This window comes from Gopherus flavomarginatus, chromosome 16 (assembly GCF_025201925.1).
Source record: "Gopherus flavomarginatus isolate rGopFla2 chromosome 16, rGopFla2.mat.asm, whole genome shotgun sequence".
In the NCBI taxonomy this organism is placed as follows: domain Eukaryota; kingdom Metazoa; phylum Chordata; order Testudines; family Testudinidae; genus Gopherus; species Gopherus flavomarginatus.
In genome coordinates, this window is record NC_066632.1 from 7,746,609 (window position 1) to 7,773,311 (window position 26,703).

General features: G+C 50.8%; 1 pseudogene; it reads left to right on the forward strand.

The window, feature by feature from the left end:
• Positions 1 to 26,703, forward strand: part of LOC127035400 (cAMP-dependent protein kinase catalytic subunit alpha-like) — a 97,215-nt pseudogene that overhangs the window by 51,276 nt on the left and 19,236 nt on the right.

Below are 26,703 nucleotides of genomic sequence, written 5' to 3' on the forward strand. Positions count from 1 at the left end.
TTATTGGTTCTAGTGCTGTTTGCATTTGTGGTTTTCTTCCCTTTCCCTATTGATTGTATTTTTATCCCTCATATATCTCACTTTGTTTTCACCTTACTTACTTGTCTCCTCTTCATTTTACACCACACCAGACTGGGGGTATTGTCCCCCTGGGTGACCAGATACCAGAGTGGGTCGTATCTGCACTTCTGAGTAAAAGGGGTATCCATTTTCTTTTCCTCTGCCACACCTGATTTATTTTAAGGGTTACCATTTTCCCCTTTGAGGCAACATTTGTGGTGACCACGGCAGGACCCACGTGGGATTAGCTACCCCCATTTGGGTCCTACGAGCTAGCTGTCTGGGTTTATTTTAGAGTTCAGTGAACAGTGACTATGGTCCATTTGGCTTGGGGAGGGAGTATTGGGTGAGTCTGGTATATCTATTGTTCTCTGTTCCCCTCCCTCCCACCCACCCCGGCCTTGGTCTGAGATGGTGGGATTTATCCTACCGCTTAAAAATCCTGCTACTGGTGAGAAGGGCTGCGGGGACCTGGGCCCCCACCAGAGAAGCAGGTAGTGAATGCTAGTGGGCCCTACGCTAGCAGCGTCACTAGTGCCCATAGGTTAAAGGCAGGCATGAGGTGGTATCGAGATACCATCTTTCATTTCCGGCAAGCGGTAATTAGCAGGGACGGTTGTGGCTGGAAGCATTTCTGCCCATTTTCTAGGTGGCCCTGCGTTTACAGAGCTACCACCCGTCTGAAGGATTTGTGGCCTGTGATAAAGCCAAGAGTTCTGTATCCCGCCCATTTGGAAACCGCCTCTGTCATACCCCAGAGTGGTAATCCAGTTCCTTTGGGGTCCCTACCCCTCTTCCCTTAATTTTTCATTACTGTTGGGTAAGCAACCGTTAGGTGCCATGGATCGCGTATTCAGTCTTCAGGGGTGGACAAAGCAGACTAATAAGCATTCGTTGGAGTATGCGATTGAGTTATTTGGAAAGAATAAGAACCCATGGGGAATGGGGTCATTTGCAGGCACAGACTCCTTGGAAAAATTTTCTACGTTGTGGGCGCGGTATTCCACCAGTAAACCAGCCCCGAACAAGAAGGCCCATAAGTGAGCCTTGATCTACGTGTCAGGGACTCTAACCCAGACGGTAAAGTTCGTTGTCTGACCGCGAGAGAGACAGGCAACCCCAGCAAGGTCTGATCAAAAGCTCTTTATTGACAAGTGCACACATCAATAGAGAGCAGCTCATCTCCAGAGAGAACCAGCTTGCTCTTTACATCTTAGTATAAGCCTATATAGACAGTTCCGTCGCATCATAAATTATTCACTGGAGCAACCCACCCCCTTCTTCTAACGACTAGAAACTAGACACTTTTAGTATACATGTTTTACAGCATTAGGTGATTAACAATATCTTAGCAAGCACCAGAAGTTAGGAATGTAGGGGAGTTAAAACAGACAGAGAACTGAACCAAGGAGTGAAAACAGGGAGGCTGGGATTTCTTATCAGTTCTTCAAAGGAACTGTTCCTAACACAGCACAGTTGGTACTATACCAGGAATGCAGCCCCTCCCTTGTCTCACTTTTTCCCAGCGCTTCATGAGACATGCTGCTTCTCAGTTCTTTTCCACTCAGGGATTACCCACAAACCTCTGTTAGCCTGACTTTGGTCAGGATGGCATACCTGGTTTTGTCTGCTATATCTTTATTTAGGCCTAACAATCCCCCTTTTGTCCCTAGAGGACCATAACGGGACTCTTGGGACACATATCCATTTAACAATTGTACAGGAGAGGCTAGTAAACCATGACCCAAGGTCTGGGAGGAGGTCCTCAAAACTAAAAGTGTGATCAAGAGATACAGCATGGAAAACAACAGCAGCATTCTTAATAGCTTGTAAATCCTTGTCAATTAAGCCAGAGTGATTAACAGAAAAGCAACATTTTTCCCCGATGCAAGCACAAGCCCCCCCTAATTCAGCATTCATGGCATCTTGCACACGTCTATTTTGCAAAGTCACTTCTGCTACTTCATCAATCTCTCATTGCAACTTTTGGAAAGCGTCTATTAATGCATTAGCTGTTTTTTCCAGCTCTGCAGAAATATTTACAACTGCTCTCTTGAGCTTAGCCACCCACAATCCAGGAATGAGTGCATGGACAAAAGAGTGGAATCCTGTTTGTCTGACAACTAAGGGATTGGGGCACTGACTATAAATCAGTTAGGTATATCAAGTGGTCTAATTTCCCAGATGTTTCTGTGAATAATCCAGTCCCATGTGCATCCTCCCCATGGACCCGTCAGGATTCGGTATGTGGAAGCCCACACTCCCCGGTCCAAATGCTTGGAAGGAGCACTGTAAATGTTCACACTTCCACCCAGAAAGTCTTCAGTATGTTTCCATGACCACAGATCAGATGGTACTCCGATGTGTCTGTAAGGGCAGTGGGCCAAGTCTGGTACTCAAGATTACTCTGAATGGCCAACAGCTGATCATTCAGGAAATCCTGAATCTCCAAACATACTAGATCCCACTGCAATGCCTTCCCAGCCTCAGTGATATTTAATACCATCTTTCCTTGGTGTAGTACTATGTTACATCTGTTATTTAACTATTTTCAGGTACTTTTAAAAGGCATTGACATTAATAGCATAGGAGGGGGTGTATTACAATAAGGTACAAGTTACATTATTAGTCACTGGAATAATTTCAATACAGGTAAAATTTCCAGTGGCAGAACAAACTCTTTGGATATTCGTTTGATTAATCACTAATTGGGTGACCAAATAACAATAAGGGCTTCTTTTATGTAACACATTACAAATTCCAGGAATAGCCATGATATCTACTTCACTATGGAACCCATCAATTTCAATTACAGATTGTAGTGATATCATAGATTTTTGTTTCCACTGATTCATTTATTCTCCACTCAATTGTTTGCTTATATGGGATATCCTGAACTTTAAACATTTTTTTTCCAAACAATCTTTAAATAAATCACTAAAGTGTGAGGGCCTTGGCAATTGGTTTTATTAAATATATGGTATTGTCTGTATTTGGATGTATTACACGGATAATAGTGTAATGGAGGAGATGGCAAAGGCAGTGGCAACAAGATGCCTTTGGTATTTGTTATTTAAAATTCAATTAAGGAGAGCAATACATGCTGAAGGATTTATCCAGAACACAGGCAGCAGCCTGTAGAATAAAGCCCAACATCCAATCAATACCACATTCCCAAGCATGGGTCCCACAAATTTCTTCCTGCCAGTGTATAATTCTTTGTTTCTTTTTCATGAGGGTCAGTTCTTAACGTCCTTTCTAGTCAGGAATCCCTGGACTTTGGCAATTTTAGGGGAGTGAGTGTTCCTTCTTCTTTCCCAAAACAGTCGTGGTTCAGCATCCTACAGGGGAGACGTTACCAGCACATCACCCTGTAATGGTTTTGATTCTTCTAGAAAAATCCAAAGGCACAGTAGATCTGTCAGTGGACAAAGGAGAGGTTACTAGCACTTCACTTTGTACTTTTTTCCTGCTGTCCAGAAGGCACAGTGGAGCTAGAAGGAGAAACAGGCTAATCGTCAGTAGGAGAATTCTCCCGAGGTGGAGGGGTCTTTTTGCAGTGAGAATCTTGGGTCCAAGCAGTCAATCTTTGGCACTTCACAGCAGTGTTGGTAGTCAGCAGGGCTTAATTAGGGCCTTTCCAGCGTGGAACCAGAGCAGTCTTTCATCTGCTTTACATCAATCCAGTTTCCTGATTCCAAGGAGTGGCAGGGCTGCTAGGGTCTTTGGATAGCGCCTCTTTACCTGTGAGAAAAGAAACCTAACACATTTCATTAGTGCCTAGCGGTGTTTTGCAAACCTTATAGCTGCGTGGGCAAATTCAAGCCCTCCTTTTCCTGATTGTCAGCCAAGTCTTAACTGTGAGCAGTGTCCTTGAGTGGAGTCAGTGTCTTATCTATAGCCTGAGCTTGCTATTTTTTTTTCCAGTTAACTTATTTTGTTCTTTGTTCTTCTTACCTGCTTGGCTTTTTTTTTAACCTACAAAGGAAACTTCCACTTTTTACTTATACACCTTTTTCCCAACAACGAACACATAAACATTGCCATTATACAGTACATTAGTCTTATTATTCAATGTATGCCACATATACCCTTTCACTAAAATAACTTTATTACAGAACTTTGGAGCAATAAGCCAGGCCAAGCACACCCACTTTGAGGAGTTCACTCAGTACAACCTCTAGTCCAATAGCCTTCCACCATCCCCAGCCCTCTGGCTAGAAATCTGAGGTAGCCAGAAGGATCTCATGTACAATATGGGGAGTGGGTCAACTTTTCATGTCTTTGCTTTCAAAGACTGTTGGTATGCAAATTTTAACAACAATTTTTGCAATTAACAATTTGGCCAATGAAGTTTCTTTTTCTTGCTTAAGGAAATGTATTAGACTTTAGTATATCACATTCTCCTGATTTATCCAAACACTTTGTATTCTAAGTTGAACAAAACAAGTATTTGCATTTTAATTTAACCTTTTTGCCTGATTCCAAACCAGACCATCCCATGAAAACACTAAACACAACAATTCCGGCCACAAGACAAACACCACAAGACAGAACATAGAACACCAAACATAATTCCTATTGTGCTAGTAAATGCATGGTACGTTGAATGCTGTTCAGCTGGCATTAGTTTTCTCTGATTATCTGAAAGACAAAAAAACAGAGGTCTACCCCTTCTGGGCAGTCAATCATTGCTTAAAATAGACAAATACCCTTGATTTCAGGAAAAACAGAGGAATTACCCCATATTTTATGTGTTTCATAGGCAGCCCAGGTTTCAGTGGCTCCTACCTTATCAGTTAAAAAATTTGCATTAATACAGATGCTTTCTGGCTTGCTCTTGGATCCAAAGCTATCCACAGCTTAAAGATTTTTACGTTAAAAGGGACATGATTAACTTTACCAGAATTTTGATGGCTTTTAACTCCTGCTTTCAAACACTGAAAGAAAACATCACTACTTATAGTGCCCTTAGAGCCTAATAAAATTTCAATTACATAGCACTGTCTACATTCTTTAGCTAATTCAACTAAATTCTAAATGATTGCAATTCAATAATTTCTTTGCCTCAGTTTATTTACAAACATTTCAAAGACACCAAGAACTTTCCTCTTTAGCATTTTTACAAAGTTCAATGGCTGTTTCCTCCAGCAACTACAGAGTTAACTTCTCAGTCTCGCTTAAATCACTTGCTTGTCTCTCAACAGCCACTTTTATCAACTCAAATCACCATTTCAGGTATTGTCCTGGGAATTTGAAATCCCCATGCTTACACTTACTTACTCCTTCCTTCCACTACACCCTCAAAATTTTCCAACCTGTTTTCCAATCTCTCTGTCTGTTGCCTGCCCGCCTGGGCCCGATCCTGCTTTTCTCACTGAACCGTCCCTTCCATAGGCACCGGCTTGTTCCACTACCAGTTTAGCTAGGAGGGTGGGCTTCTCAACTAGCCCCCATCCTTTCTTATGTTTTTTTCTTTCTTCTCCTCTCTCCCATTAAACATTCTAGTAGCAATGCTAACTACTTTAGACAAACTTTTCCCTTGTGTACCATTTGGATGCTCTTTAAATCTCTTTGCAATATCCTTTGCACATTGTGACATGAAAACCATTTTAACCATCTCCTTTCCATGATCAGTTTCAGGATTCAAATTCCCATGCTTTCTAACTTCACAAATCAGTCGAGCACAAAAGTCAGAGGGGTGCTTGTCTGGACGCTGAACACAAGCAGTCACCTTGCTCCAATTTGGAATAGCCTCCCCTGTGTCTCTAATACCATTCAAAACAGCTTTCAAAAATCCATCCAACTTTGTCTTTTGAGCTGGATTATTGGGATTCCAATTAGGGTCAGTAATTAGCCAAGGTGCATTCAAATGACCTGCAGATTTTTCTTTTACTTTTTGTCTTTCATCTTCTGTCATGAGAGTATCTAATAACTGATTTACATTTGCCCAAGTGGGCACATGAGTGAAAAAGATTGTGCAGAACATTCTTTCCACTGCCTCAGGATTGTCTCATAAGTGAGACATAATGTGCTGCCAGTTAAACAAATCTGAAGTTGAAACAGGGTATGGGTAAAAACCATCTCATGTTCCCCAGCAACCAGTAGAACCAGATAAGTTCTCAACGAGGCTTGTAATGTCAGGGGTGTCTTAGAAACATTCTCCCTCATGGAGTTAAGTAACCTAGTAGGGGTCCACAAGGGCGAGGATGAGGGCTGCTGTAAGATTGGGAGTGTTTGAGAAGCAGTCCCTGGCCAAGTTTGCGAAAGGCTGGCTGGAGGCTGCACACAGGGGGTGAGGCTGCCTGATTCCTCTGAAGATGAGGAAGCATCATTCTGAGCTCCCCCTTGATTCTCCTCTGTCCCTGAACTGTCCCTAACCTGCTTTTGAATCCTTGCACTCCACGAGACGGGGAAGAACAGGAACAAAATTGTCCTCCTCCCGGTGTGGCTCTGGGGCATATGGTGAGGGATTTTTTACAAGAGCTCTCCATACAAACAGCTTCAAAAGCTACCCGTCCCTCCATGGGTTTATAATTATACCATACAAACAAATAATCCATTTGTCCCAGCCTAAGATCAACCAAAATATCCCTTAAGGAGTTCATCCTATCTGTGGAAAAGGTTTCACCCTCCTGTCAGTCTCTAGTCGGGGACAAATGAAAGGTAAATGATGGCTATTGGATCCAACACAGATTTCTCATCTTAAATTTAACTAGATGAGCAGTCTCAGAAATCTCTTTCCAGTCTCTAAGTATCAGAGACAACGGGGCGTCCCCCGGGCACTTACTGCCAACTTGTCCCATTTTGGTGAAGGGACTCTAATCCCTCTTCCCCAGGTCGAGGTAAAGGGACTCTAACCCCCACCTCTCCGCGTCGAGCGCTTGTTTACCTCTCCAGGGACTCGAACACCTGGACTGGGACTCAAACCCAGGCTGGGACTCTAACCCAGACAACTTGGATCCTGCGCAAACCTGGACTGGGACTCTAACCCAGACCTGGACTTGGACTCTAACCCAGACCTAAGTTGTCAGGGATTCTAACCCTGACAACCTGGACCCTACTCAACGGGTAGGTGGACATTGCTGGATTTCTACGAGCTTCAGCTGGTTCACAGAACACGCCTTATCGCCAACGCAGAGATCAGATCACCAGGCAAGGCTCCTCTAAACCGGAGGATGCGCGCAGCATTGCCTCAGGGTCCGATCTCCCGCCAGAGAGTCAGACGGGTCCCGGCGGAGTCGCCAAAGATGTCAGGGACTCTAACCCAGACGGCAAAGTTCGTCGTGACCGCGAGAGAGACAGGCAACCCCAACAAGGTCCGATCAAAAGCTCTTTATTGACAAGTGCACGCATCAATAGAGAGCAGCTCATCTCCAGAGAGAACCAGCCTGCTCTTTACATCTTAGTATAAGCCTATATAGACAGTTCCGTCGCGTCATAAATTATTCACTGGAGCAACCCACCCCCTTCTTCTAACAACTAGAAACTAGACACTTTTAGTATACTTGTTTTACAGCATTAGGTGATTAACAATATCTTAGCAAGCACCAGAAGTTAGGAATGTAGGGGAGTTAAAACAGACAGAGAACTGAATCAAGGAGTGAAAACAGGGAGGCTGGGATTTCTTATCAGTTCTTCAAAGCAACTATTCCTAACACAGCACAGTTGGTACTATACCAGGAATGCAGCCCCTCCCTTATCTCACTTTTTCCCAGCGCTTCATGGGACATGCTGCTTCTCAGTTCTTTTCCACTCAGGGATTACCCACAAACCTCTGTTAGCCTGATTTTGGTGTGGTTGGCATACCTGGTTTTGTCTGCTATATCTTTATTCAGGCCTAACATACGGCTTGACCATGGTCAGCCGAGAGTTAAATGTTAAAATGCGACTGCTAAAAAAGAAGGCTGATACCACACTTGAATCTAAGCAGCAGCTTGAAGCAAGCAGCAAAACGCAAGCTGCTGAGAAGTACACTGCAGAAGCTGCAGATACCAACTTAAAGCTGCAGGCCTCCCAACTAGAACAGCAGCTAAGCAGCCTGCATGCAAAGACTGCTGCTGCTGAAACAGCAGCCCAGGTGAAAGCCAAGGAGCTGCAAGAGTCACAAGCAGCCATTCGGCAGCTACTAAAGGAGGCCCAGACGGTAAAAGAAGGGCCTTTTAATTATTCGGCATGTCAACGCTGAATTGAACAGCAAATGGGAAATCTGGTGAAGCCTCAGCGTTGGGCTCACCTGAGGCAGCCGCCTCTGGGGTTGTCACAGTGGAACTTTCACCCCCCCCGGATCACGCATAGAGCGATGCCCAGGGAGCTGATCTCCAAGCTTGCATGTGCTCCTGCCATCGGCTGGCTCCCACTGAGAGATTCTCCAGGGAAACAGGCATTTCCCAGGGCTGCCCGGGGGGGGGGCAAGTGGGGCAATTTGCCCTGGGCCCCACAGAGGCCCCCACCAGAGTTTTTCGGGGGCCCTGGAGCAGGGTCCTTCACTCGCTCCAGGAGCCCCGGAAAACTCTTGTGGGGCCCTGGGCCCCCGGAGCTTCTTCCGCTCCGGGTCTTCGGCGGCTGGGGGTTCTACCGCTCTGGGGTGGAAGGACCCCCCCCCCCCCCGCTGCTGAATTACCGCTGAAGTGGGACCCGCTGCCAAACTGCCTGGTATTCGGCGGTAATTCGGCGGCGAGGGGCCCCCACCATGGGTCTTCGGGGCACTTTAGCAGTGGGTCCCGGAGCGGAAGGACTCCCCGCTGCTGAATTACCACTGAAGCAGGGGCCCCCCGCCGCCAAAGACCCTAGGCCGCCTGAATCCTCTGGGCAGCCCTGGCATTTCCTCTTGCAAGTTAATTATGAAATGTGCCTGGGACAGGGCTGGCACTGCCCTTACATATTTTGACTTTAAAAAGACACCTGTCCAAGGTTCTAGGCCGTACTATACCATCAACACTACAGCTTCAAACCTGGCAGCGTTACATGGTTGGTCCAGCTGGAACTGAGCCTGGCAGCTGCCACCCAGGGCTCCCTTCTGCCCTTTCATCTAGGAAGCAAATCCTCAGCTCTCTTCCTGCTGGAGTTGCCACTGGTCCAGGTTTCCCCCTTTTTTGAAGTAGCTTTCCTGGGAAATTGGCCCAGTATGCAAGGCCAGCTGGCCAGTTTTATGGGCTCAGGGTCATACCAGGTGTCCCATTTCTTGTACCTCAGAGGTGGCCACCTCACTCCACAGACCCTCTAATCTAGGGGGTGATCTCTCACTTTTCCAGACGGTTACTGGGGCAGGGGTGGGGAGCACGTTCCACAGTCTTCGTGACATAGAAGACAACTCCCTGCCAGCCACTCCTTCCTGATAACTTGGGTACACTACTGCCGGCAGCTGGGGCAGTATGGAGTAGGGGAGGCCTGCACAGGAAGGCTAGTTCCAGGCCATAGAGGGCTTTATAGGCCATAAGAAACACTGTAAACATCAGCTGGAGATCTTAGGGGGCAGATCTGGCACCAAGTGAATCTAATTTCTAGGATCATCCGAGCCTTTCGTTAAGGATTGAGCAGGGTGTGAGGGGGAAGCTTCTTTCCTAGTGAAGTGTGTTCTGGGCACATATGGGGGACATGTGGGGAGGCCTTGGGGCCCTCGAGGGAAGCTGGTCTGCAATTCTTGCAGGGCTTGATGCATGTTGGAGGATGTTGGGATGTGGGGAGGTCTGCGCTGCCTGCATTGTCCCTGTTCTGGGGTTAAATGGGGACCTTCCGCAGCTCTCGATGGGTTGCCTGTATGTAATGGAAAACCCACCGGGCTCGCTGCTCATCTGTGCACTGGTGAGATGGGGAGGGTGGTCTGGCTCAGACCCGTCGAGGGACTGTCTGCGACAGCGTTCATTTGGCCGAGCTCGAGTGCGAGAGGCCCCACTGCAGTGGAACATGCGAGCTTCCACATCCCTGCTCGTGTGCATTGCTAGGACTCCTGGGAGCACCTTCCATGGCTCTTAGAGCTGCAGTAAAGTAAGCCGCTGGATGGATTTTCCCAGTGACTTGGGGGAGAGCTTGTCCATCCTCTCTGGCCACCTGGAGGGGAGGTGGGAATCGTGGGAAGCCGTTGGAGGACTAGTGGCGCTTGAGGGAGGTTGGCCTGTGTCTATGCTACACAGCAGTTGTCTCAGCAGCTGATGAGTTGGGCTAACTCAGGCTGTAGCCCATAGCCTCTCTTGGGCCAGCTGACTTGGGGGTGGACTGGAGGAAACTCAAGTTAAGGGCTGCACCTGAGTTAACCGTGCAGTGAAGACCAGCCCTGAGCATGTATCTAAGCTCTCCTCATTTTGGAGCTGTTGCTTCAGATGGGCAAACTGGGACATATTGGGCATAGATCAAAGATGCTTGTATTGAGCAACAGTGCAAGGGCAGTGGGTGCTAGTCTCCTTCCTTTTGGCTGCCTGAGGGTGCGGCTGAGCTGGGAGTCGCTCTGCCTGGGGTGGCAATTGGACAATCTGCCCCCTGGGTGTGGTGTGGAATTAGTATGTAAACGGCTGCTCACCCTACTCTGGCTCTGCTGGGATGAATCAGAGTCTGTGTGAGCCCTGAGGTGGTTGCTGGCCTTGGGCAAACTGAGGCACTAGGGCCTCTGACCTCTTGGGACAGGCCTGAGTGAGTCCCAGGAGGGATCAAACCAGCGACCCCTCCCCTTTGCCTGCACTGCACCTTCCCCCTGCACCCTCTTGCTTCCACACTGTGTACTGCTGACCTGCATCCCCTGTAGCAGTTACAGTATTACAGGGGATGGAAGGGAGTGGGCCTAGGAATTTAGGACAGGAAGTGAAGATGAAGGAATCCCAGTTGAATTGTGGTCAGTATTTCAGGGAGGCAGAATGGAATCACGTGTGTTCAACTCTGACTCTTGAGTGACGAGAGAAGGTTGAGGAGATCTCCAGAGAGGCAGCCGGAGCAGAAAATCACAAAAAGGGTTAAGGGAAAACAGGGCTTTTGCAGACCTCAGGAGTAAAATAGGTAAGTAGCAGAGGTGCATTAAGTCTCGTTGATGGATAGGGAGATAAAATTAATGATCTTAAAATGACTAAGAGCTGCTGAGCTGCTTTTTCTTTAATGCTGTCGAACAAGAAATGAGGGGATAAAAATGTATGGACAATAAGGAAGTGCATTATCTTTCTGTCTAAGGTCCATATCTGGCTCTGGTTATTGTAGTATCTAAGTGCCTCACAGCTGGTAATATATTTATCCTCCAAGCCCTCCTGGTGAGGCACAGAAGTACTATCATCCCCCTCTGTAGCATGGGGAAATTGAGGCACAGAATAAGTGACTTGCCCAAGGTTAGTCTGAGGCAAAGCAGGGAATTGAGCCAGGATCTCCCAAGTCCCAGGCTAGCACTCTAACCATTGCACCAGCCTCCCTCTATGACACAAAAGATCTGGTTATATAAAACATGAGGGGTAGAGAGAGAAATTGGCCTGCTTGGGTGAAACACTCGGTTCTTGGAGGGAGTTTGTTTGAAAGGCAGGGGAAGAATGCCAGCCTGGCACCGATCTTCCGGAGGCACAGAGCAGTGATCACACTCTGGCAAACCCGCATCACGTGAGATTGCTGCTGCCGTCTCTCTGACAGCAATGGCCCGTCCGTCAGTAGGACAAACACAAACACACTGTCTGGAGGGGAAAGGATTTTTTTTACATCACACGCTGCCCCTGCTCTGAACTGCAGCCCGTGAGGTTTGTGTGGCTTCCAAGGGGTGTCTCCTTGCCCCCTCGTATCGCTCTGATTTTCCTCTGCTTTAAATCTGTCGCCCTCCCAGCCCTGGGCAGGGGCACATCCCCTGCCCTGGGCCCTCCAGCCCCCATGGGGCCAAGCCCTTACCCCACCCCCCATTGGCTTCCCTGGCCTGCCCACGCCCGTCTATGGAGTCCCAGAGGGCTCAGATCCTGGGTGGCCCCCACTCTCGTCCCCCAGCTACGGCTCCCTGGTGGGGTCAATCTGCCCCACGCTTGGCAGAGTGCCGGGGACCCTGGCTGAGAGCGAGTGCCTCCCTCGCCCCCTGCAGTGGCAGGCGCTGGGCCCGGGTGGATTGGCCCTGCCGAGGAGCCGTAGGCCAAGCGCAGAGGAGGCCACAGGCTGAGGCAGCACGATGGAGGCCGGGGGTGAGCCAGGGTGGGGGTGAAGGTCGTGGCGGGAGGGGGAATGGGACACATATGAGGACACAGGGTCTTTCCCCTCTGGGGGTGCTGGTTATTCCCCTGCCGCGGGCCCTGTTCTGCCCCATAGGATATGGGTCACTTCCGTCACTCGTACCCTGTGGTGGCAGGGCAGGGTCTGTTTTTATAGGCCTGTGCTGTGCTGTGTTTATAGTGGAGAAGGCTGGTCAGAGGAGGGCACATAGCACTAGCAGCAGGAGGTGGGGAAGTTCAAGATGATCCTTAGATCCTGTGGCAGGCAGTTCCACCGTCTTGGACGGGCCCCCAAAGAATCTCTGTCATCTCTCTCACAGACGAGCTTCACCTGGGTGGTAGAAAGTGCCATGGGACTGGAGGAGTGGGGCTGTCAGCTACAATCCCCATCCCAGAGCTTTCGGCTCTAGGGCTCCTGGGCCCAAGGCCTTGAAGAGAAAGAATGAGACTCTAAGATGAGATAGGTCCAAAAAGGGAACAAATAATTGGTGTTGGGCCAAGTGAATTAGAGGCTGGTGGTACAGAGGAGATTTCTCCATCGCTGTCTGGCGCTGCCCCCACTTTATGTAATTGATTAGCAGAGCCTACAAGTTTTCCTTGACCGCCAGAAGAAGGCAGAATGGCTGATCTCCCCTCCCAAGGCATTGAGCTGGTGTGGATGCTGCCAGGGAAGAACAGTGGGAGCGAGGGTGTCACAAGTCAGGACAACTGTGCCTGTATTTGCCCCTCATGGGCCAGCCAGGGAAGCCACTTAGGCTTCTGGCTCCCACATCACCTCTCTTAGGCAGAGACCTGCGTCTCTCTCCTCCCTGCCTGGGGGATTTCCAGGCTGCACAGCTCCCTACCTACACTGTGAGTTCCCCAGCAAGTCAGACCCCCTCAGCCGGCCTGCTTTGCCCTCCTTCCTCAGAGGCTACAAACAGCCCAGCCTCCCGCGGGTATAAGGTACCACACAGCTGTTAGCAAGCACATGGAGTCCTAAGGTAAAAGCATTGCAGGGAAACCCTCTTAAAACCCAGCAAAGAACCAACGCGCCTGCTAATAAGCTTTCCAAAGATCATCCCACTTCCAGCCAGGTAACTCCTTGGGGAGCAGCTTCCAGCGGCTGAGGTTTTGCATAACCAGAGGCATTACATTTGCACATGCCGCCCCCTAGAGATTTCCTGGGAAATGTACTTAACGTTAAAAGGCCCCGTAGTTTTAGATGGTCCCTCAAAGCCCATAACCCTTCCCAGGGTTTCCATTGTAGACGTAGCATACAGTCCCACAATGAAACATAACCACCTGCCTTTGTAATGGAATGAACTCCTAAACTACTTAAACTTAGTTCTGTAAGGTTTGGCCAGGACAGTGCAGGAAATTGTCTTATCTGTCCTATGTCCATGCAAGGATCCCCCTTCCCCACCCCCGGGGGCTGGGATCGATGACAGGAGACAGTGGCTGGTAAGCCAAGCCTGTTTCTATAAATAATCCAGAGAGAGTAGGAGACAAATGAAAGTCGGTCAGACAGACTGAGCCGTGGCTCCTGTACATGGCTGGGGAAATCAGATGTGAATTCAGCTCCCCTCTGTGGGGCTCCACAGGAGATGAGGTGTGGGACGAGAGGGTGAAGGCGGTATCGGCGGGAGTAGTTAGCCAGCAAATAGCTGGTCCCTGGAACCCTTTCAGGGCTTCCCTGCCCTATCCTGTGGGAGCAAGGGAATCCCTGTAATCTTGGTCTCCTTCCCTCCAGCCGTGAATCAGTCACATCTGTAGGATGTTGTCCTGCTTAGCTGGTGCATTTCAGACCCTCGCCTGCCTATTTCTCAGCCCTTTCTTTAGGGCAGGGACGGGACTGGAGCACGGTGGTGCTGGGTTTCCACAGAAGTGTTGCTATTTAGTGATTAAAGTGGGGGGCTGGGAGCTAGGGCCCTGGGGTTCTCTCCCCAGCTCTGGGGAGGGTGTGGGTTGTAGTGGTGAGAGTGGGGCATCAAGGAGCTGACTCCTGGGTTGTTCATCCATGACCCCAAGAACCACAGCACCCAGATCTGGATCTAGGCTTTTAGCTTGTCCCCTTCCTGGCATATGAGCACCAGTGATCCCCAGGGGTGGCAATTAACTTTATACACCTCCGGTGTGGGAGAGACTTGCCTGTGATGATGGGGGTAGGGGTGAGCTCTGGGTTCAAAGCCAGCTCCTGCTGCTGCTCTGTGCTTGGCCTCACTGCTGTAGCCATTCAAATCCCGTGGGCATCTCTTGTGCTATTAAGAGCTGTGGGACTTGTCCCTGTCAGGAGCACCAGGAGGCAGCAAAGATACAAGGGGCTCTTAGTACCAAATATCCCTCCAGATGCTGCAGATTGCTCCAGTCCCCCTCCCCCCTTCCATGGTTCTGGGATCTGGCAGCAAGGAGCGGGAGCCCGGCTGGCGAAGGAAAGATCACCTGATTGGGTGCCAGAGAGCAGGGCACTTGCTGTTCCCAGGCTGCTGCTGTGGAGGCTGCGGCCGCTCGTTTTAACCCCTTTGTGGGCAAAGCCCAGCTGGGGTTTGCAACTTTTACGGCTGCTTTCTGCAGCTGTGTGAGTGTGTGCGGAGAACCCCCTTGTGGGCTATTGGTGTCATTGGTGTGTGCTACCTGCATGGTTGAGAGAAGGCTACACACAGGCCTCTGCCCTTTGAGCTAAGGGGGAATCTCCTCCTCCACCCATTTTGCTGGCAGCAGTAGTAGATCCAGTATCCTCCCATTAGGGCAACGTGATCCACGTCTCTTAATGTCATTTGACTGAAGGGTTGTATGAGTGTCTCCTTGTGGGGTGCAGGTTGTGTGTTGTGGGGCATGGAACAGGGACCCCCGAGTGGCATGTTCAGCGGGAGGGTAGAGGCACAAGTGTGCCCCTTTGGTAGGTGCTGGGAGCTGCATTAGCCTTCCCTGATGGGGCTGTTCAGTGTGTCCAGCGGGGGTAGGGGTGTTGTGGGAGCGCCTCGGCGTGGACCTCTCTCTAGCCAATCCCCAGCTAAGCCGTCCTTTGTGGCCCATCAGGCACCACCATCCTGCTGATAGGCTTAAAATCCCGTCTCCTTTTTTGACTGCGTGCCTCTTTGCTGAGCGGGGTGTGTGTGTGTGGGCGGGGGGCCTGAAAGTGGAGCTCTGTCCACCAGACTGGGTGCCACATCGCTCCTGACTCCTCATGCTGCTCCCTTTCTGTTTCCCTTACAATGGAGGAGGTCCTAGCCAAAGCCAAAGAAGACTTCCTCAAGAAATGGGAGAACCCCTCCCAGGAACTGTGCCCCCAACCCAGATCACCTTCTCCCCCACACCCCCACCCCACAATCAAGGACTTTGCAATAACCCCCCGGATCTCTTTCCCCACCTTGCCAAACAGCCTCCGCTGAGGGTCTGGGGTTATTTTTGCTCCTGGGGGGAAGGACTGAGTGCTCTTCTTCCTCTGGTAACTGGAGGGCCAAGAATAATGGAGGTTCAACTCCTCTCTGCTGAGGGAGGGGAACATTAACCATGTGGGACTCCTCCTGATCCAGCCTGTCTCCCCCTCCCCCATCCTTCTCCCAAGGCTCCAGCGTGGTCGTCCAGCCCAGCCCCAAATTGGTCCCGGGGGGTTGTGTTAACGCGGACCCTGTTTAAAGAGCCTCCATTTGCTGCCTGCGCATAAGCGCACTGCCTCAGTTTGTAGGTGCCGGCATAGCTTTTGGGGTCAGCCCTGGGTCTGTCCCCACTGGAAATCCTGGCCAGGGTGGTTCTGCAGCACTGTCACTTTGCTAGTCCTCCCGCACACCCTGTGTCATTAACTCCATGGCACAGATGGGGAAACTGAGGCCCAGAGGGAAAAGGGACTTGGTCAAGGGTATAAGAAGTTGGTAGTGGAACTAGGAAGTGATCTTTTGACTCCTAGGCCATGTCCAGACTACCCGCCGTATCGGCAGGTTAAAATCAATTGCTCAGGGATCGATATATCGCGTCTAATCTAGACGCGATATATCGATCCCCGAGCGCACTTATATCGATTCCGGAACTCCATCAACCCCAACGGAGTTCCGGAATCGACACGGAGAGCCGTGAACATCGATCCTGCGCGGTGTGGACGGGTGAGTAATCCGATCTTAGATATTCGACTTCAGCTACGTTGCGTATCTAAGATCGATTTCCTCCCCCTAGTGTGGACCAGCCCCTAGTCTCCTGCCCTCTGACCACTTCACTCCCTCTCCTCACAGACTGAGGGCTAGAACCCAGGAGTCCTGACTCCCAGCCTCTCCCCAGCCTCTAACCCACAAGCCCCTACTGAATGAAGCAGGGCGGATTGCCAGTCTGGAACTGGATTTTGAGTCTGTGTCTCATTCAAAATGTAGAGGTTTCCTTTGGCTCCCTCTGGTGGTGAAATGTGACATCTACTTCTTTATATCAATTATCAGGGGATGACCGTGTTAGTCTGTATCCACAAAAACAACGAGTCCGGTGGCACCTTAAAGACTAACAGATGTATTTGGGCATAAGCTTTCATGGGTAAAAAACCTCACTTCTTCAGATGCATGGAGTGAAAGTTACAGATGCAGGCATTATATAATGACACAGGAAGAGAAGGGAGTACCTCCGAAGTGGAGAACCAGTGTTGACAGGACCAATTCCTCATATCAATGTTCTCTATAACAACCACAATGCAGTGCTAGGGGGCGTGGTGCTGCAGGGAGTGGGGGGCTCAATAGGGGGTGCTCTCCCATCAGTCAGTGCTGACCCTGGAGGGGCTGCCTTTCTGATGAGCTATAAAAACCGAAGCTCTGACACCCTCATGGTCATTAAAGACCCCTCCAGTCTTGCAGTGCAAATCCTACTGTCCTAGGCAGGTTCCTTCCTGATGCCCCCAGGACTAGTCTGGCCCAACATCAGGTTTGTTTTCCGCCTTCCAGAACACGGCCAGTTTGGATCAGTTTGATCGAATCAAGACCCTGGGCACAGGCTTATTTGGGAGGCCGATGCTAGTGAAACACAAAGAGACTGGGAATCACTATGCCATGAAGATCCTGGATAAACAGAAGGTGAGATGCTGGGGGCTGCCATGGAGATCTGGCCGGGGGCGTTGAATCCCCAGTGCGGGGGAGGGATTTGAGCTGAATCCTGCGTGGGGATGCAGGAGAGGGGAGTGCGTGGGAGGCGCAGGGGGTGCTGTGCCAGCAGAGGAAGATCTGATGTTGCTATTTCCTTTTCTCTCCCAGGTAGTGAAGCTCAAACAAATTGAGCACACCCTCAATGAGAAACGCATCCTCCAGGCCATCAACTTTCCATTACTCATCAAGCTAGAGTATTCTTTCAAGGTAGGTGTCCTTTGCTTGCCAGCTCGGCCCTGGGCTGTGTCTTCCCCCACCCCGCTCCGACTCTCACAATCCCCTTGATTTGTTTCCTATTTAAAACTAAAGCTGTGCTGAAGGGGTGGAAGGGCACAGTCTGCGTCTCATATTCTGAGAACAAACGTTCGTGGCGTGATGTCTGGGATCAGGTTTGGAGCTAATTAAAATCAGTTTGGATCATTCCTCCTTTTTAAAAAAAGAACAGGAGTACTTGACCAGTAAAAAAGTTTGAGAGCCACTGCTCTATACCTTGGGGGAGTGGCGTGCTGTGCTCTGTAAGCCCCATATTCATCATTTGTATATATTCTTTATATTTCATATAAAACAGGCCATGTAAGGTATCGTGGGAAAGGTTATGATTTGCTGAAACCCACTGTTCTGTCACAATATGGATATCATTAAAGTGTATGAAATTATGAGATTGTGCTGCATGGTGTTAATGAAATATGCTGCAAATTTGGGAGTAGCTCAGAAGGCTTTGGGCTTTGCCACTCCAGCTGCCCCACAGGTGGTTTTTTTTTTTTTCTTCGCTGCTCCAGCACCCACAAATTTTATTTTATTTTATTTTATTTTTGCTTGGGGCAGCAAAAAAGCCAGAGCCGGCCCTGGTGTAGGTGGGAGAGCAAAGATAGTTGTGCCTTCGAGCTCCACAGCATTCCCTGTGGCTGGCCTGATTAAAGAGGGGCTGGCTCTGAAGGGAGACCTGTCTCCTCATCTGTCAGCCTGAGGTTAGTGGGTTTTGTAGCCAGCTCAGAGAAGGCTGCAGGATAAATCACAGCCCCTGCGGGAGCCCGGAGGCTAGGGTGATGGGCGTGTTAGCAGCAGGCAGTGCTGGCAGAGTCGTTTTCTTGGGACCCCTCATCATTCTAGGGTTCAATAGCTTTGATCTCTGGCCCCTTGTCTGCAGAAACTGCTACAATGGAAATATCACCTCTGCTCCGGGCCGTGTAGCTCTCGGATGACACAGCAGGCTGGCTTGCTGAGCCAATCGATTTTCCTATGACAGCGTAAAATAAATACCTGAATCCATGGGTGTAAATGTGGGAGAACTTTGTTGAAATCAATGCAACTGATCTGGATTTACCCTGCTGAGCTAGGAGTCTGGCCTGGTATGTGCTGACTGGGCCCCATCAAGGTACCACTAAGGTGTTGGGGCCTGTTTAGTTGGTAGAGGGTCAGGAAGGCCCATGTCACGCAGACCAGAAATGCCTGAGAAAGGAGACCAAGGATGGCCAGAGCTCCCTTCATTCCCTTACAGACAGCAGGGTTCAGGCTTCGTTCCCCTTACGCTCTAGGGCACCCATCTTTACCCTGCTCCTGGGGCTCAAGGCGTAACCCTCTTAATTTAGGCACCTAGCCTCACCCTTCATGGACTGAGGGTGTCACCTCACAGTCTGCGGGTTTGCAGGATCTTTTCATAGGTTCATAGAGTCATAGATTCTAGGACTGGAAGGGACCTCCAGAGGTCATCAAGTCCATTCCCCTGCTCTCATGGCAGGACTAAATTCTGTCTAGACCATCCCTGACAGACATTTATCTAACCTACTCTTAAATATCTCCAGAGATGGAGATTCCACAACTTCCCTAGGCAATTTATTCCAGTGTTTAACCACCTTGACAGTTAGGAACTTTTTCCTAATGTCCAACCTAAACCTCCCTTGTTGCAGTTTATGCCCATTGCTTCTTGTTCTATCCTTAGAGGCTAAGGTGAACAAGTTTTCTCCCTCCTCCTTATGACACCCTTTTAGATACCTGAAAACTGCTATCATGTCCCCTCTCAGTCTTCTCTTTTCCAAACTAAACAAACCCAGTTCTTTCAGCCTTCCTTCATAGGTCATGTTCTCAAGACCTTTAATCATTCTTGTTGCTCTTCTCTGGACCCTCTCCAATTTCTCCACATCTTTCTTGAAATGTGGTGCCCAGAACTGGACACAATACTCCAGCTGAGGCCTAACCAGCGCAGAGTAGAGCGGAAGAATGACTTCTCATGTCTTGCTCACAATACACCTGTTAATGCATCCCAGAATCACGTTTGCTTTTTTTGCAACAGGATCACACTGTTGACTCATATTTAGCTTGTGGTCCACTATAACCCCTAGATCTCTTTCTTCCATACTCCTTCCTAGACAGTCTCTTCCCATTTTGTATGTGTGAAACTGATTTTTCCTTCCTAAGTGGAGCACTTTGCATTTGTCTTTGTTAAACTTCATCCTGTTTACCCCAGACCATTTCTCCAATTTGTCCAGATTTCCCAGTGAAAGAGCTTCACACAGAAATATCCTTAACCTCTGTTTATTAACAGTTACTGTCATGGACTCACAGGTCATGCCCACTCTTGGCCCCATGCAGTTCCTGGGGGGAACCCCCTTCAGTGTGACAGCCCTTCTCAGAGGTCCACTTTCTCTTGGGGGTTAAGCCCCTTCGCCTCCTGGAACTGCACCTCTCTGACCCTTGCACACCTGTCTCTCGCCATTGGCCCCCTCAGGGAATCCACTCGCTCTGGACCCCCCAGGGCCTCCACTCCCAGAGGGAATAATGCAACCCTGTTCTCTAGACCAGAGTGACTCTCAGCCAGCGTAAAACAGGAGGGTTTATTGAGCGTCTGAACACAGCCTAGGAAACTCGCATGGCCCTCAGGCCTGGGCTCCCTCAGCACAGCACATCCAAGTCTTGCCTGCATCCAGGTGGGCTCTGCCTGCTCTCTCCCTCCAGCCCAGAGCCCCCCTGCTTCCCAGCTGGGCATCCGATATCACTTCCCCCAAGCCTCGCCTCTGTCCGTTGTCTTCTCTCCAGGTAAACAGGGTCGCCTGGGCCACCTCTCCTCTCTTCTGGCCTCCGGCTGGAACCACCTGTTCAGGTCACTGGGGTCCTCTCTTCCCAGCCCATTGTCCTCCCACTGGCCAGAACCAGCTGTGACCCCCGAGCTGTGAGGCCCAGGTCACCAGTCGCTCGGGTATCCACTTTCCAGGCCATTGGCTGGGGTCCCAAGTTCCATCCCCAGTCCTCTGTAACAACAAACTCCCTCTCCCCTCACCTCATTAAACCAGTAACCCCGAGGGAAACTGTGTCCCACCCCCTCTCCATGCAAACCATTGAAAAAAACAAGAAACTCACCCACTTCATCACAGTTACCAGAACAGAATACACACGCTGCTCACACAATGCCCATCACTGCCAATGAGACAGACGAACTTTCCCTGCTGGCCAGTCAGGATCAGGATCAGGATCAGGTCGTCCTGGGACACCGTGCAGAAGCTGGAGTCATTGGCAGGGTGCTGAGGTCTGGCAGTGCTGACGCTGGATTGTGCCCTGGAGCTGGTCCCCCAGAACTTCCTTTTGAACCCCAGTTTATGTAGTGAAACTTGAGTCCAGCTTAGCTCTACCTGAGCCAATCATTGTACAGACGTGTTACAAAATAATTCTCCGACCAATCGGAGCAGAGTGTGAAACAATCATACACCCCGTCGTACACCATGACCTGTGTTGATGTGCACCTGGCAGAATTAGTTATGTAACGGAAACAATCAAAGACCCAGACAGATAAACAATAGAGAAGTGGGGACCAGCAAAGGAAAACAATCAAGAAGTAGAGATTTCACACCCACACTGCTGCTAAGTGATTCCTTGGAGCATCCTAAGATCTGTTTCTGTGCCGGGTGATGCTGGGCACTATTAGGGCAGGAGCCTTCTTACCAGCCCGGTATTACCCTGTTCTGATATCATTTAGATGGAATGTGAGGATGTGACGTTCTGCTTCTTGGCTCCTACTCTCCTAATCTGGCTGCAGAAAGAGGCCTCCGACCGTACAGCATGGGGAGCTCAGCCCTTGCTCTGCCTGGACCCTCTCTCCAGGGCTAGTTGGAAATTGACCGTGGGCTTGAGGGCAGGGCCAGTGGTCTCCACTGGCATGTGTGTGGGTGCTTAGTGCTCATGTTCTCACCACTGAGCTGGGTAGGGTCTCCCTAGTGCAATGGCTTTGTTGGGTTCAGCACAATTAGTTTGGAGGCTGCTCTTTGACTTTGCAGCTGCGAGGGAGGATGAAGCCAGCCTGGTCAATTTCACACTCTGCTTTTGAGACGTTTCACTTCCTGCTTCTGCTCCTTTGGGGTGTCCGACCTGGCAGCAGGTTGGGTTTCCCCTTTGATCGTAGACATCGCAGCTGGGAAATCCCTCTTGGGCCTACCTGTCCCTGCCCCTAGACCAGAGGTGTGGGGAGGTGTTGGATCTTCTAGGTCTCTAGCACTAAATACTCCAAGCAAATAAAGCTCGTGCCCTCTCATTAGTTAGTCCGTTCCCCAGGCATGTCTGTGCAGCAACTCCCACTATTGCAGGTGTGTGCCTGGGACCTTCAGCACCACAGCGCAGCCCCTCTGGCCCTTGAGCTAAAGGAGTAAAAGCAGCAGCTGGCGGCAGTAGCAGGCTATTATCTTCCAGACAGCAGGTGCACTGCATTGTGTGCTATGTGGAAGCCAGGCCAGTGCATCAGGTTCTCTGGAGATGTGTGGGGTTACCGTCCTGAAAGGGATGGGGCTAATAACGGAGCAGGGGTGCGGGGAGCAGTTTCATCCTGGTGTTGCAGGCGCTGACGGGGGCCCTGCTTGCACTCTGTTGCTGCTGCATTTCCTTGTAGGATAACTCCAATCTGTACATGGTGATGGAATACATCCCGGGTGGGAAGATGTTCTCCCACCTACGGTGGATCAGGAGGTTTGGGTGAGCGTTGCCATGGGAGCCGATGTTGGGGACAGAGCTAGGTGGTGGTTAGACTTCTGGGTTGTCTCCCTGGCTCAGGCAGGGCAGTGGGATCTAGCACTTAGAGCAGAGGGACAGAGAGTCGGGACTCCTGCGTTCTATTCCTGCCTCTGCCATTCACTCCTTGTGGGAAGGGGGGAGAATCACTCTGAGCCACAGTTTCCACTGTAAATTTGGGATGTAGTTCAGGAGAAATAGACCTTTTATCAACTAGCAGCATCTGCATCGACGCTGGCTTCGATCCTCATACTGCAGGGCATGACCTGATTCCCCATGGGGAGGGCTGCTGAGGTCTTCTGCCATCACTAGCCACAGTCAGTGGCCAGGGATGCCAGGGCTAGATGTGGCCAGACTGGATGGAGCTGGGGATCCATGAGTGTGTGTGTTGGGTCTAGGGGAGAGATGCTGGTCTGGGAGGGGCTTGCCCTGGGTTGCCAGGCTGGATGGAGTCAGGGGCCTGTGCTGGCCTGACTGCATTTCTCCCCCACCCCTTAAGCCCATAGCCCTGGGGTCGGCAACCTTTCAGAAGTGCTGTGCTGAGTCTTCATTTATTCACTCTGATTTAAGGTTTTGTGCTGCCAGTAATACATTTTAACCTCTTTAGAAGGTCTCTTTCTATAAGTCTATAATATATAACTAAACTACTGTTGTATGTTAAGTAAATAAGGTTTTTTAAAATGTTTAAGAAGCTTCATTTAAAATTAAATTAAAATGCAGAACTCGCCTCCCCCGGACCAGTGGCCAGGACCTGGGCAGTGTGAGTGCCACTGAAAATCAGCTCGCATGTTGCCTTCGGCATGTGTGCCATAGGTCGCCTACCCCTGCCCTAGAGCCTCTTTCCTACCTGTGTACCCCTGCCTTGTCCCTCCATGTCCCACACTGCTGCACTTTGCTGCTGCCTGCACCCCAACCCACAGCACCTCATTGTGTGTCTGGAGGGGTCTGTCTAGGACAGTGGTTCTCAAACTGTTCAGGGAAAGCCCCCGGTGGGTGGAGCTGGTTTGTTTACCTGCCTTGTCCACGCTGATCGCAGCTCCCAGTAGCCACCGTTCCCTGGTGCAGGCCAATGGGGGCTGTGGGAAGCAGCGGCCAGTACGTCCCTCAGCCTGTACCACTTCCAGCAGCTACCATTGGCCTGGAGTGGCGGACCACGGCCACTGGGAGCTGTGAGCCAGACCTGCGGATGCGGCAGATAAACAAACCAGCCCAGCCCACCAGGGGCTTTCCCTGTATAGGCAGCGGCCGGAGTTTGAAAACCTCTGGTTTAGGACATCCCTCTCCATTCACATCTGAGGTGTCTCTTTCTAGCCCCATGCCTCCCCTCCTGGGGAGGGGGCAGGATGGGGCTGTGGGGACCCTAAGGCAGTGTTCTCAACCTCTGGTCTGCGGACCCCTGGGGTTCCTCAGGCTGTCTACAATTTCCAAAGGGACCTGCACCCACCATTCAAAAATGTTTAGGGGTCTGCAAATGAAAAAAGGTTGAGGACCATCGCCCTGGGGTATCGTACCCTGATCTCTCCAACCAGGTGTTGGACGCATTTGCAGGAGTGGTTTTGTTGGGGTCCCCCCATCTTCCTTCATCTTTCCACTCCTACATATCCCCTCTTAATTGCTGTTTCTGCTCACCTCCTCTCTAGCCATAAGCTGAGAACAGTTAGCTGATCCCTTCTCCCTTTGCATTGCCTGGATGCAAGTCCCACTGGTAGTGCTGCCTGGCTGGTTCAGGGAACACCAGCCCTAGGGGTCATGGGTCTCGGCTCCTCAAAATTTGCTAGTAAATGAATGGTGTTCTTCGAGTGATTGCTCATATCAATTCCAGTTAGGTGTGTGTGCGTGCCGCGTGCATGGGCGTCAGAAACTTTTCCCCTAGCAGCTACCTGTTGGGCTGGCTGGGGAGCCCCCTGGAGTGGCGCTGAAATGACAATCTGTATAAGCCCCTGCCGGCCCGACCCCCATTCAGTTCCTTCTTGCAGGCTACTCCGATAGAGGGGAAGGTGGCGGGGAATGGAATAGGTGTGAGCAACACATCTCGAAGAACAACAGTTTCAGAAAGGTAAGTAACTGGAGAGTCTTTAAATGACCCCTGGGCTGCCTTGCTAACCTGCACTGTGAGCACAGGTGTTCCTGGATTCCTCCTCATGACAGCCAAAAAAGAAAAGGTGAAATTGAGAAGCAGAAGGGCTGGGATGAGGCTTGGACAGGTTGGAGTTTCCCCCCTAAGGCAGAACATGCTAGGATTTCTGTGCAGCGAACAGTGACCTGGGCACAAGCTGGATGCTCCCCTCAGCAGTCCTGGGCGATGGCTGGGGCCAGGGCTGCTGGGCCACAGTTGACTGCTCCCTTGAGCCTGGTGGTACTTAAGAAAACAAAGTTAAGCATTGGTGATACAGGGCCGGCTCCTTGGCTGGTGCAAATCACCCTCGGTCCACTGGAGTCAATGGGGCCAGATCCTTCGCTGGTGTAATGCAGTTTTCTAGTCAATACAGCCATGCCGATTCACGCTAGCTGCGCCTCTGTGCCACTGATTTGGTGAAAGCACCATCTGAGCTTTTTACGTTTTATATCCATTTTCTGTGAGGAACTTGGGCTCCGATCCTGCAAGGACACAGGGGCGTAACTGTCCTCCCATGAGTAAAGTCCACATGTGGCATAAGGCTTTGCAGAGTCAGGGCTGTGGGCAGTGCCATGCTGGATTTCCCAGTACACCACTGTGCACGTGCCAGTTGCCTATCTCCCAGCTGGCTCAGAGGCAGGTGCAGTAACCCCCTAGTGACTTTCTCTGAGTCTGGCCCCTGCCAGGCTGGGTTGAGGGCAGTGTCCAGATGCCCCAAGGGGTTATGGGTGATGGGGTAAGAACCCAGTTAGAGCAGCAGGGGGGGAGGGGAGGAGCTGCAGTTGTTGTGTATAAATAGACCCCTGGAGCATTTCTGCTTGAATGTTGTCTCACTTTATTTGCACTGCACCACATGATTGGCTCTGTCCCTGTCCTCCCCAACTCCCTCCCTGGATGTGCGTCCTCATGTCGAGAGCTCAGAACCCATGGAAGGGCTGGTGGCAGGCGCTGCTTTCTGGAACCAGCTGCCCCACTTACTAGGATGGTGAAGGGACACTTTGGGGTTTTGCCCTCACCTTGTTGCTGCCTCTGTCCCCAGGCAGGTGGGTTTGGTGGCAATGGCAGATCCACCTCTAGCAGCAAACAGGAACCCAGGAGTCCGGGGCAAGGCTGACCTTGGGGGCAGACACTGCTGTATCCAGGGGCAGTAGGTGGTAATGGGCACGGACCCCCTGCACCAAGGGAGCTTGAAGGCAGCTGTCACCAGAGGATCCAGGCAGCCTGATGGGGCCCTCCATCCTAGCATAAACCCGGCCCCTCCGATGCAGCCGAGGGAGAGGTGGCGCCACAGACACGCCCTGGAGCTGCACTGGGCCCTGTGCTGGCTCAGGTCTCTCCTCGGCTTGCTGGAGAAGCTGGGGTCAAAGCAGAGGTCTTGTTTCCTCCTGCTGCCTGGGACAAAGTGCCCCCCCCCCCCGAGGCGCCAGGCCAGACCTCCCTCTCTGCCTGCCTTGACCTTCTAAGCACAGCATGGATGGTAAGGGCGGGGGGCTTTTGGGAGGGGATCCCAGGCAGAGCATGTGGTCATCTCCCCTCCCTTAGTATCCCTGATGGTTAAAGTGCCAGCGTCCGTCCCTTCCTTCCTTTCTGCAAAGGGAAGCTGATGGCTCCCGGCGGGCACATGGTGATAATGACACCACCCCCCCATTCAGCTCTGCCGTGCCCCCTTCCTCCCCACCCACTGTCCCCCTGCTATTTTGGGCCCAGGGACTCTCCCCAGCAGAGACCAGTGGCTTGTGCTGGGCTTTGCACTAGCTCTGCGATCTGAGCCAAATTTAACCCATGTCTCTTAGAGGCAGGAGGCGAATTCTGCTGTCACCCAGATTTTCCCTGCCCTCCTGGGTGGTGGCTCAGGGGAAATCGCAAGGCACAAGCCAGTTCTGGTCAGTGGTTGGCTCTTCTGAGATCTGCTTAACCCATCTGTGAGTTTTACCCTCTGAGACCCGAACCCTCACCTCTACCTGCATCTGGTTACATTACGGTAGCTCTTAGGCCCTGACTGAGTTCAAGACCCCATTGTGCAGGGCGCTGTACATACTCCTAGTCAGAGACAGTCCTTACCCTGAAGAGCAGAGTCTAAATAGACCTGTGTGGGGAGGGGAAACCGAGGCCTGGAGTGAGGCAGTGACTTGCCCAAGGTTAGAGCCCTAGCCGCTAGGCCGCACTGGCTATCTATGCCAGTTTCTACTAGCAGCCTGTGGTCTCTCTGGGGAAGGGAGCGTGGCTTGTTTGTACAGCGCCTAGCTCAATGGGGCGGGGCCTGGTGGGGACCTGTCAACACCATCAAATC